The 12,635-nt window shown below is 42.4% G+C and overlaps 1 protein-coding gene across 1 annotated transcript in view; it reads left to right on the forward strand.

Moving 5' to 3' along the window:
* The first annotated feature begins 6,493 nt into the window (after positions 1–6,493).
* The window catches only part of LOC134337428 (ELAV-like protein 1), a 57,858-nt gene continuing 51,716 nt past the window's right edge, over positions 6,494–12,635 (forward strand). Inside the window, exon 1 of the mRNA XM_063032420.1 lies at positions 6,494–6,675. The gene's annotated coding sequence lies outside the window, so the exon portion shown is untranslated. The remainder of the gene's footprint in view (positions 6,676–12,635) is intronic.

Here is a 12,635-nt window from a genome sequence, read left to right on the forward strand (position 1 = left end):
CTTGATGGGAGTTGGGTCTCCTTGTGTCCTGGATGTAGGAGAGGTTCTTGTGATCTGTCCAAACCAAAAAGGGATGCTCTGCCCCCTCCAGCCAGTGTCGCCTTTCTTCCAGGTCCTCCTTAATAACTAGAAGTTCTCAGTTCCCAACATTGTAGTTACTCTTGGTTGGAGTCAAGTGACAGGAAAGAAAGGCACAAGGGTGCAGCCAGCTATTTGCAGAAGAGCACTGAGAGAGTACACTCCAGTGCCGACACTTAATGCATCCAATTCGACGATGAATAGCCAGGATAGGTCTGAGTGTTGCAGCATTGGGGCAGTGGTGAAGCATTGCTTTTGCTCCAAGAATGCTTGGTCTGCTTTGATTGTCTAGTGGAATCCTGCAGAGGTCCTCCTGGTGAGTGCATTTTTAGGGAACATGATCAAGCTGAAATTTTCGATGAAGTGGCAATAGAAGTTCGCAAACCCTATTTAACCATAGATTGTTAGGGCCACCCCATGACTGGTTGAAGTGTACCCGGGTCTATTTGAACACTGGAAAGGTTAAGTACATAGCCCAAAAACAACACCTGATTTTTATGGAACTCATAATTCTCTGGCTTGGCATACAAGCTATTTTCGAGGAGCCATCTAAGAACACTCGACACATTGGATGTGTTCTTGGTGAGAGCGGGAATAAATCAGAATGTCATCCATACAGAAACTGATTCAATATGCCCTTGAGCACATAATTTACTAGGGCCCCAGTGATGTTGGCCAGACCAAAGGGTATCACAAGGTACCAGCGAAGGTGTTGAAAGCTGTCTTCCACTGCCCCCTTCTCCGAAAAGAACAAGATTATAAGCATTGTGTAGATCTACCTTGGAAAATATGATTGCCCTCAGGAGATCTTCAAATGCCAAGGCAAGCAGCGGAAGAACATAGCGGTTCTTCACTGTGATATTGTTTGGGAGCCAATAATCAATGTAGGAACAGAGCTTGCCATCCTTCTTGCTCAGAAAAAAGAAGTCTGCCTCTGCTACTGAGGTTGATGGATGGATAAACTCCAGGGCCAATACCTCCTTGATATACTTTTCCATGGTTATTGCTTCTGGATGAGTGAGAGAAGAGAGCTGGAACCAGGGAAGACTAGTACCAGTTAAGAGGTCAATGGTGCAGTTGTATAGCCAGTGTGGAGGCAGGGTGGTGGCCTTCTTTACTGAAGACCTTAAGAAGATCGGCATATTCAGCCAGAATGCTGGACAGGTCCACATCAGTAGTTGTCACAGGAGGGGATTCACAGACTGGAGCTTGAGCAGCACCAAGACAGGTAGGCAGGCCTGCTATTCCCCACTCTTGGAGTGCATTAAGGGACCAATCAAACTGTGGGTTATGTCAGGGTAACCGAGGAGACCAAACACCAGTAGAAGTTCAAGTGGATTAACCAGACAGAGGGAGAGTTATCCCAATGGTTGCCTACCAGCACAAGTTGGAGGGGTTTGGTGGAAAGGTGGATTGGACCGTTGCCCAAAGATTAACCATCCAGGGCCATGACATCGAACTTTTCTCTCAATTTCTGAGTCAGAACTCCCTACCTTTGAGCCAGAGAGGTATGTATGCGATTCCCAACTGCCCTGGAGTCGATAAGTGCCTGAAGTTCATGGGTCCAAGACCCCCATGACAAGGAAGGTGGGAGCATTGCACAATTAGGGGAAGCCGACTGCAGGGAGAACCGACCCATCAGGACCCCTGCCCCTGTTGGTCCTTTTTTTACTGGATGCTTGGAACATGATGCCCTGAAATGTCCTGGATCGTGTGCTAATCTCGCTCCTCCTGAGATAGGCGCATGTGCCTACTTGCATAAGCTCCTCCGTGGTCTAGGTACGGGGTAATGAGGGTGAGGGTGAAGACAGACAGAGATGCAAAGAGTAGGAGGCTGAAGACACTCTTTCCCTGCACCACTCAGCTATCCAGCTGTCAACTCAAATAGCCAGATTAATCAGGTCATCCAAACTGTCCTGCTCATTGCGGACAGAGATCGTGTGCTGGACCCCTGTATTCAGTCTGCACTGGAAAGCAATAATGAGGGACTATGCAGTTAAATTCCATATGCTCGCAGTGGAGATGGGATGTAACTTCTCACCTACCTAGTCAATGAATCTCAGGGCCATGATCAGCTGTTCCCTCTTTGCTGAGTCTATTTTCATGGTTGAGACTTGCTGGCAAAAATTATTCAGATATGGCCCAGGTGTGGAGAGAGAGAGAGAGAGACACGAACAGGGACAACAATTCACTGACTAATGAAAGCTATTGTAGAATTTAAAGGAAAAGAAAAACAATACATGCTAGGTCACAGGGCCATTAACTAAAACTACTCAAACTGAAAGTTAAATGCCAATACTGTGGCTGGAAGTATTAACTAAATACTAAATAAATACTGCTCCTTTACAACATCAGTTGAAGCAGTAGTCCTCTTTCCTGGACAAGGATGAGGGTAAGCAGGGAGCATAAATGTTGCTGTGCTTTTGATCAAACCTTGACAAGACTAGAACAGAAAGAAGGGAGTCAAATACCACCATAATGAAACAGCAATTAGCTGGAATGTCCATTCTCATTATCGTGATTGCCGAACCCGTTCCTCAGTCCACCTGTGCCGGTGCGATAGTTTGCTTTTCAAACTGTTTGGTGGACTATGGTAGATGAGAGATACAATTTCAAATGTCTGATTGAACACTTTCTCTTATATTAAACTTTCTTCTGATGAACTTTCCAATATACTAACGCTTCTTACAGATATGATTGTTTAAACAATATTGCCAGCTCCCCTTCCTTTATTATTTGTCATTTTAAGGATTCATTTCCTCCACTACCAGTTCAATATGGCTGCAGTGTACACCATGTGCAACATATCCTTAAGTTGTGCCACCTCTCTCCTCCTCCAATTCACAACAAGTATATGGAATCATTACCTCTTCTTGGGTCCCTTCCAAGTTCCACACCATTCTAACTTGGAAATATTGAATTGTTCCTGCAACTGAATCTCAGAATTCTACTCAGCAGCCAAAAAGAATACAGTAATTCTTGGAAATGTCTCACCACAATTTTTTTGAAGGGAAATTATGGATGGATAATAAATGGTTTTACCAGTGCTGCCAAGTCCCCTAATGATACCTGTATAAATCATTCTTTACTGTTACTTTTGTAGACACTAATTTTAGTGAATCTCTGTGCCTGATTCAACATTGTTTATTTGTAATATCTGGTATGCTATCCTCATCATGTTTGCTAAAGATAAAAATCCATAATCTATTGGTTGCATATCCAGAAATGACTCCAGAGCAGGCAGATGCACTTAAAATTGAGTATTCCTTGAGTTTGTCAATTATTGCTGCAAGTTATTTTTTAATGATAGCATCTAAACTATGCTATTAACTAAAGATGCTTAATAATTTCATGTCCAATTGGCTTGTCAGGGGAGGACGTTCTTCATAAATATTGGTAACTGTCATATGGGACATCACAGCTGTGTGAACTGTTAAGCCATTAGCCATTCTGTTATGAATGATAACAATCTTGCTTTCGACACATTTCTAATATCAAAACTAAACTACAAATTCCGACAGATGTCTGTTTTGTCTGCTTCTCATGCCAAATATGTTGCCTGATTTGCTGAGATTTTCTGTCAGCATTTAGTTTCGTTTCAAATTTCCAGCATTTGCAGTTTTATTTTGGTTTTCATTGAAGTACAGAAGAAATATTTAGTAACATCTGCAATATTCTGTATGCAGTGATAAGTTAATCTTCAAGCTATAAAATGTCAGAAAAAAAATCAGGCTTATTATCATGGACACGTCATGAATTCTGTTGTTTGACAGGAACAGTACAGTACAATACTTAAAAGTACTCTTAAGTTAAAATAATAAATACAAAAATAAGTAGTGCAAAAAGAAAGCAAAATAGTGAGGTAATGTTCATTGACCATTCAGAAATCTGATAGCAGAGGGGACGAAGCTGTCTAAAAAGTTGACTGTAAATCTTCAGGCTGATGTACTTCCTCTGTGATGGTCATGATGAAAAGAGGGCATCTTCTAGATGATGAGGGTCCTTGAAGATGGATGCTACCTTCTCGATAAATCCCCTTTTGAATATGTTCTTGAGGGTAGGGAGGCCAGTGCTTATGATGGACTAGCTGAGTTTACAGGTTTTTCTGATCCAGTGCATTGGCACCTCCACCTGTTGTAAGCAGTCAGAATGCATCAGTACATCTGTAAAGATTTGCTTGTCTTTGGTGACATACCAAATCTCCTCAAACTCCAAATGAAATTCAGCCACTGGCAGGTGTTTTTTGTATATGCATCAATATATTGCATCTTTGGAGATGCTGATATCCAGGAACTTGAAGCTGCTCACCCTTTCCACTTCTGACCCCTTAATGAGGACTGGAGTGTGTTCTCCCAACTTCCCATTCCTGAAGTTCACAGTCAGTTCCTTGGGTCTTACTGAGTTAGAGAGTCTAATGGCAAGGTATCATCATAAAAACCTTTCTTTCAATGTCATTGACTTCTGGAAGGGGACAAAGGCAGGGTAATGTACATCAGTAATGCTGAAATCAAGAGGACTGAGAGCTTCAAGTTCCTGAGAATGAACATCATCAACAGCCTGTCCTGGTCAAATCATGTAGAAGCCAGAGCCGAGAAAGTATACCAGCACCTTTACTCCCTCATGAGGCTAAAGAAATTCAGCATGCCGTAACTGATCCTCGTCAACATTTACAGATGCATCATGACTTGGTATGGCAACTGCTCTGCCCAAGAAATGGAGAAACTGCTGAGTTGTAGACACAGCTCAGCAAGTCACGAAAACTAGCTTTCCCAACCCCTTCAAAACCACCCCAACCCATGGGTTCTGTCTACACTTCTTGCTGCCTCAGGAAAGCAGGCAACATAACCAAACAAATCACCCAGCCCTGATATTCTCTCTTCTCACCCCTCCCATCAAGCAGAAGAACAAAACACTGAAAGGACATACAGTACTACAAGGCCCAAGGACAGCTTCTGTCCTGTTATTTCTAAGAATATTGGAGGGTCCCTTATATGATAAGATCAACTCTTAACCTCACAACCTATTGCATCATGGCCCTGCACCTTATTGTATGCCTGCATTGCACTCTTGCTGTAACTGTAATATATTCCATATTTTTAAAATTGTTTATTCCCCTTGTACTATCTCAGTGTACTGATGCGATTAAATGATCTGTATGAATGGCATTCAATAGGTACTTGTTCACGATATCTTAGTACATGTGACAATAAACTAACTTAGCAATTTACAATCTTTAAAAGATGAGGCATTTCTTCTCAGAGGATTCTCTTTTTTGAAGAGTTATCAAGAAAGAGTCTGAATTCTTTTCAATACAGAAGTTGACAGATTTTGTCCTTGATCTCTAAAGGTGAATTTATTACAAACTTATAAAAGCAAATTGCATTATAAATATGTAATAAAATACAAGGAGAATTAACTGGTGGAAAATTTTTACCGTCCCAATTGACCAAGGGTATAATCAAAACAACGAGCAGGGAACCTTATTAAAAACTGTACACAACTACAAGTAATTTCTGGCAGAATGTTAATAATAATGCCCTACCTGTATAATTCAGTTATGTTGCAGTTTTTGAAATAACTTAATAACCTTCTGTTCAATTAGATGCAATTGACTTAAGGGTTGGGTATTATTACCGAGACACCCAATTTCAACTCGAAATCTGCACAGCTGGCTATCTTAAAAAATAAGAACTGATGTCCAACAGTACATCAGGAATACCACACATTCATAAAAAACATACAAGGGAGACAGTTTTTAAAAAAACCTTATGGTTTTTAACTGGTACATCAATTTTTAAAAGAGAGCTCGTTGAGAACATAACAAACAAATAAACCGGATATATTCGGCACTCAAAAATCCAGTTTGGATTGCCCATTGGAGGTGCAGCCGGTAACACAAGGTGACAAACAGACACATCTCCCCGGAGAGCATAAACGATCCCAAGGCACAGTTTTTTTTAAGGCAATGGACTTTTTCCTGATTCCTGAGCTGAGATATAATGTTTTACTGAAAGTGGTTATTACACCGCTTGAGAAAAGGTTTTATCTCTGTGAGACTTTCAGTCGCCCATACGTCATGGCCAGCTTTACATAATTATAAAATTAATTTTTTTCAATCAGTCCTCAACATAAAGCTCACAATTATCTGCAAGTAGATCCCAAGACCTCGAATCTCATTCTAGGAAACTTGATCACAAGCTCATTCCTCATCCCGTCGGCTCGCCCCTCCCCATATTCCCACACAGAGACACCACACACCATCAGCGATGGCGTACGATCCTACATCGCCTCTATCATGGCGGAGGATGATTGACGTTAGGAGTGTCCAATTATTCGCGTCCATACCAGGGACGGTTGTGAGATGGATGTTCGGTTGGTCCAATTGCACGGCACGGGGCGGTCTCAGAATCGCCGGCGGTGCGCGCGTAGGCGGCTGAGCGCGGGGTTGACTTTGTTTGATTTTAACGGATTTTTTTTTCCCGCAGCTCTTTCCTGCTGGGGATTTTTTTTCATCACCCTCTTCGTCAGCTCGTGTCCCGGAGAGACGTTAGAACGGTCCGACACCCTCACCCCGTACGGTTACGGGGCTCATAGAGAGTAAGTGTGCCTTTTGTCTTGAGAGAAAATAAAACCGGCAAGAGCTGTGAGCCAGGCCGCGGCCATGCGGCATCGGGCCTTCGCTGGCATCAACTAGGCCTCTGCTTGGATTGAGCTAGAGAACCCTAATAATGAAAGAGCGCTACAGTAGAAGCCAGTTCAGAAGGGCGGTAGTAGAGCAAAGACCGAGATTTGAGCGTGAGAAGCAACAGTAGAGCCCAGGATGTATGAGTAGTCTAAGGGAAACTGTTCAACAGATCTTAAATCTAGGCGGAGGATATACTCGGTGGGAATAGGCCCTCCATCAAATGCTGGTGTGGGAGGAAAGGTGTGGAGGTCTCCGGCTGCGGGATGTTCGGCTTTGGCTGCCTCATCTCAACCACTTGTTTTCAGTAAGCAGGAAACGTAAATGGCGGAATGGGCACAGCACCCGGCAGAACAATGCGCTCACACCCGGGTCAGCTGTTTTAATAACCGACTATCAGCATTTTATAATACAAAGGCTTTAAATTAACGCAGAGAGCAAAAGAAGTGCACCTGGATTTAAGAAAAAAAATAACGTAATACATCCAAAATATGTTTTTAAAGGCTAATTGAAAATTATATTGTAATTCTTACTAATTATTTGTGGGGAATTCTAAGCTGTTCAAGGTCCTGTGGAAAAAAAAATCTACATTTCCCAGTGAATGATTATGTTCTCCTACCCTTTCATCAGCTTGTCACTTAAACCCTTTTAATATTTTCTTGTAATTGGTGATGTCCCATTCTTTTCTCCTGTAAGGCACAACATGCAGAGGTTTTGCATGATTAGTATATACGCACACGTTTTCCAAGTAAAGATAGATAGAACATATACTGTGCATTTTCTTTTTGTTTTTAATTTTCTGCAATTCTCCACTTAGTGCATAAGATCAGTTAAATCCTAATTGGCAGTTTCTTCCTTCTCCAGAATTATGCCTTTCTGCTGTAGGCATAGTCATGGAGAATGGAGATCATGGGGGATTTCTTTATTCAGGACTGTTAATCTTTGTTCTTTGCCCCAGATGCCTGTGGATGATGTCATTAAAATGCATTCAAAATCAGTAGATTTATGAGGATTAAAGCAAATTGAGGGAAAGTGCAGTAGAGTGGAGGCATGGCAGATCAAATGTGATAAATGATGAGAGTTTCATGTGATAAGTGATTAGTTTCTTGAACATTTTTGGAAGTGGTTGAGTTTGAAATGTTGGCCAGGTGCGAGTGAAGCTCTCGTTCATTTAAACAGTAGATGAACACTGGATGCTGGAAAGTACCTCAGTGATTGTACTAGTCTAAACCATTAGATTTAAGCCAAGGCTTAGAAACATGACATTTTGAAGATTGTATATTTTTGAGTGTTTGGGGTTGTGTGTACAACTGCTGACTATAGGATTTAAATTAACTGAACCAGAGGAACATTTTGGACATCCTGTATTTCAGGGAAAGCTACAGTGCTGTTAATAAAATTTGCACTTAATGATTATTTGAATATAAGAAAGCATTTAGGATTGGTATTTGGAAAGATTTTATCACTCACCTAGGAGAATTTTTTCATTGGAATGTATGCCAGTTAAATCTGGGCATATGCCTTCATTTTCCATTAATGGAATTGCCTGGATGCGGAATTATTTGAAGTACAGATATTTCGTTTCTGATGTCTAATTTAAGAATTTAACTAAATGCTGAGCACTGATCCAAGCAGCATACTCTTTGTAAATCAAAGTTAATCATTAAACAGTGGGTTATGAAAAGCTCTCCTACATCAGGGAAAATATAATCGTTTTGCTCCCTCTTGGATCTAGATACTGAGATAATGGAAACAGTTAAAATTGCTACAGTAGGTCTATAAAATGAAGCTTGCTGGTCCTGTCAGATTTTGATCATAAAATCATTTTTGCCTGCTTGCTGCCACTATGCTTGTCATGTGAAAAGGAACTTCCAAAGAAGCATTTTAGTGGTACTGATCACTTGAAATGTGCTCCTTAACATGCTTGGCGCAAGTAGTTTTTAATCTTAGAAGAAATATGGTATAACATTTTGTTGCAGTAGACTAAATACAAAGATAGAAACAACAGATGTGTCAACATTAAACAGTAACATTAAGCTTGAATTTTATGTGTGTTCAAAAACTGTTGAATTCACCAGCATGACACCTTATGCAAGACTTTGTTTCTCTATGATTATCCTCATATCCATCAAAACTGATTTAACTTTTGATCAGTACAATTCATTTTAAAAACGATGTTCTTCTAAAGTATTGCTTAAGAAAGCTGGTTTGTAAAAAATATATTGACTATTCATAGTTGTTTCACATGTCCTTTAGCTGATATTTAGTAGTGACAAAATGTATGTCTTCAGATCATAAGATAGATACGAATTTGGCCATTCAGCCCATCAAGTCTGCTCCACCACTCCACCATGGCCGATTTATTATCCTTTTCAACTCTATTCTCCTCAGCAACACACAAGGTGCAGGAGGAACTTCACAGATTAGGCAGCATCAGTGGAAGTGAATAAACAGTGGATGTTTCAGGCTGACACCCTTCTTCAGGACTGGAAAGGAAGGGGGAAGATGACAGAACACAAAGGTGAGGAGAGGAGAAGGAGGATAGCTGGAAGATGTAATGTGAAGCCAGGTGGGTAGGAAAGATAAAGGACTGAAGAAGAAGGAATTTGAGAGGAGGAAGGGTCCCCAAAAGGAGGTGATAGCCAGGTGGGAAGAGTTATGAAGCCAGAGTGGGGAATAGAAGAGGATAGGAGGAGCAAATTTTATATATATATATATATAAAACCAGGAGAAATCGCTATTAATGCCATCAGGTTAGAAGTTACCCAGATGGAATATAAAGGTGTTGCTTGTTTATCCTGAGGGTAGCCTCATTGTGGCACAAGAAGAGGCCATGAACAGATAAGTCAGAACGGGAATGGGATTAAAATATTTGGCCACTGGGAAGCTCTGCTTTTGGCAGATGGAGCAGAGGCACTTGATGAAGCAGTTCCCCAATTTACGTCAGGTCTCACCAATGTAAAGGAGGCCACTTCGGGAGCACCGAACACAACAGATGACCCCAGCAGTTTCGCAGGTGAAAGGTTGCCTCACCTGGAAGGAATGTTTGGGGCCCTGAATGGAGGTGAGAGAGGACATGAACGGGCTGGTGTAGCACTTTGCCTGCAGGGATGTGTGCCAGGAGGGAGATTAGTGGGGAGGGATGAATGGACAAGGGGATCACAGAGGGAGCAAACCCTGTGGAAAACGGAGGTGGTGAGGGGGGCAGGTAAAGATGTGGTAGGGTCCCTTTGGAGATGGTGGAATTTATGGAGATCTATTCTCCTGCCTTCTCCCGTAATTTTTGACAACCTTGCTAATCAAAAACCTATTGACCTTTGCTTTAAGTAAACCCACTGACTTGTCCTCCACAGCCCTGTCTGTGGCTATGAATTCCACAGATTCACCACCCTCCGGCTAAAGAAATTCTTCCTCAACTCTGTTCTAAAGGGATGTCCTTCTATTCTGACGCTGTGCCCTCTGGTCTTAGACTCTTCCCCATGATTGGAAACAACCTCTCCATGTCCACTTCATCTAGGCTTTTCAATATTCAATGAGACCCCCCCCCCCACTTCCTTCTAAAGTCCAGCAAGTACAGGCCAGAACCATCAAACACAAAAATCTTTTTATTCTAGGGATCATTCTCGTAAAGCTCCTCTGGACCCTCTCCAATGCTAGCACGTCCTTTCTTAGATAAGGGACCCAAGACAGTACTCCAAGTGAGGTCTGACCAATGTATGATAAAGACATTACATCCTTGCTTTTGTATTCTAGTTTCCGCAAAATGAATAGTAACATTGCATTTACCATCTTTGCCACCAACTCAATTTGCAACCTTTAGGGAATCCTGCACAGGATTTCCAAGTCCCTTTGCATCTCTTTTCAGAATTTGCTCCATGTGTAGAAAATAGTCTGTGCCTTTATTCCTTCTCAAAAAGTGCATGGCCATACACTTCCGACACTACTCTGTCTTGTACTTTGTCCATACTCCTAGGAGTCCTTCTGCAAACTTTCTCAACACCACCTTCCCCTCCACATATCTTTGTATCATCCACAAACTTGGCCAAAAAGCCATAATTCCGTGATCCAAATCATTGACAAATACAATGGCAAGAAAAAGTGTGTGAACCCTTTGCAATTACCTGGTTTCTGCATTGCTTACTCATAAAGTGTGGTCTGATCTTCATCTAAGTCACAATAATAAGCAAACACAATCTGCCTAAACTAATAACACACAGCCATACTACTCATCAATACTGAGTACACCTTTTAAACAACCACAGTCTAGTTCAAAAAAGTATATGAACCACTGGGGTAATGCCTTCTACAAAAGCTATTTGGAGTTAGGTGTTCCAATCAGTGAGATGAGATTGGAGGTGTGGGTTGTAGAGGTGCCCAGCCTTATTTTAAAAAAAGTTGAGTTACTCACAGAGCCCGCTCTTCTCAAAAAAGAAATGAGAAAATCTACAGATACTGGAAATCTAAGCAATGCACACAAAATGCTGGAGGAAATCAGCAAGCCAAGAGGCATCTGTGGAATAAGTTGACTTTTTGGGCTGAGGCCCTTCATCGGGACTGGAGGAAAAAAATGAGTCAGAGTAAGAAGGTGCGGGGAGGGGAAGAAGAAACAAGGTGATAGGTGAAACTGGGAGGGGAGAAGGGGTGAAGTAAAGAGCTGAGGAGTTGATTGGTTAATGAGATAGAGGGCTGGAGAAGGGGAAATCTGAGAGGACAGAAGGCCATGGAAGAAAGAAAAGGGAGGAGCACCTGAGGGAGGTGATGGGCATGTAAGGAGACAAGGTGAGAGAGAGGAATGGGGAATGGTAAAAGTGGGTGGGGTGCATTACCAGAAGTTGGAGAAATCAATGTTCATGCCATCATGTTAGAGGCTACCCAGAAGGAATAAGGTGTTGCTCCTCCAACCTGAGCTTGGCTTCATTGTGACATTTGAAGAGGCTATGGACTAACCTGTCAGAATGGGAATAGGAAGTGTTCCCTGCACCCATGCAGAGCTCATCAACTTCATCAATGTTGTCTCCACTTGCACCCTGCTCTTGAACTTGGTCCATTTCCAACACCTCCTTCCCCGTTCTTGATTTCTTATGTTTCTATAAACCCACTGACTCTTACGGCTCTCTGGACTATACCCCTTCCCATCCTGTTACTTGTAAAAATGCCATCCCTGTATCTCATTTCCTCTGTCTATGCTGCATCTGCTCTCAGGATGAGGCTTTTCATTCCAGAACTACGGAGGTGTCCTTCTTCAAAGAAAGGGGCTTCCTTTCCCCCACCATCAATGCTGCCCTCAACTGCATCTCTTCCATTTCATTCACGTCTGCCCTCACCCCGTCCTCCGCCACCCCATCAGGGATAGGGTTCCTCTTGTCCTCACCTACCACTCCACCAGCCTCCATGTCCAGCACATAGTTATCCATAATTTCTACCATCTCCAATGGGATCCCACCACCAAGCACATCTTTCCCTACCCCCCACTTTGTTTTCCACAGTGATCGCTCCCTATGTGTCTCCCTTGTCCGTTCATCCCTCCCTCCTGATCCTTACCCTTGTGAGTGGATTGAGTGCTACACCTCCCTCACCACCATTAGGGCCCCAAATAGTCCTTCCAGGTGAGGCTTCACCTGTAAGTTGCTGAGGTCATCTACTGTGGCTGGTATACCCGATGGAGCCTCCTGTTAATCGGTGAGACCCGATGTAGATCGGGAGACTGCTTCGCTGAGCACCTACACTCCTTCTGCCAGAGGAAATGGAATCTCCCAGTAGCCACCCATTTTAATTCCATTTCCCATTTCCATTTCAGCATATTAGTCCCTGGTCTCCCCTAATATCTTGATGAAGCAGCACCTTGTATTTTATATTCCATCAGGGCAGCCTCCAA

The sequence above is a fragment of the Mobula hypostoma genome, chromosome 24, assembly GCF_963921235.1.
Source record: "Mobula hypostoma chromosome 24, sMobHyp1.1, whole genome shotgun sequence".
Taxonomy (NCBI): Eukaryota; Metazoa; Chordata; class Chondrichthyes; order Myliobatiformes; family Myliobatidae; genus Mobula; species Mobula hypostoma.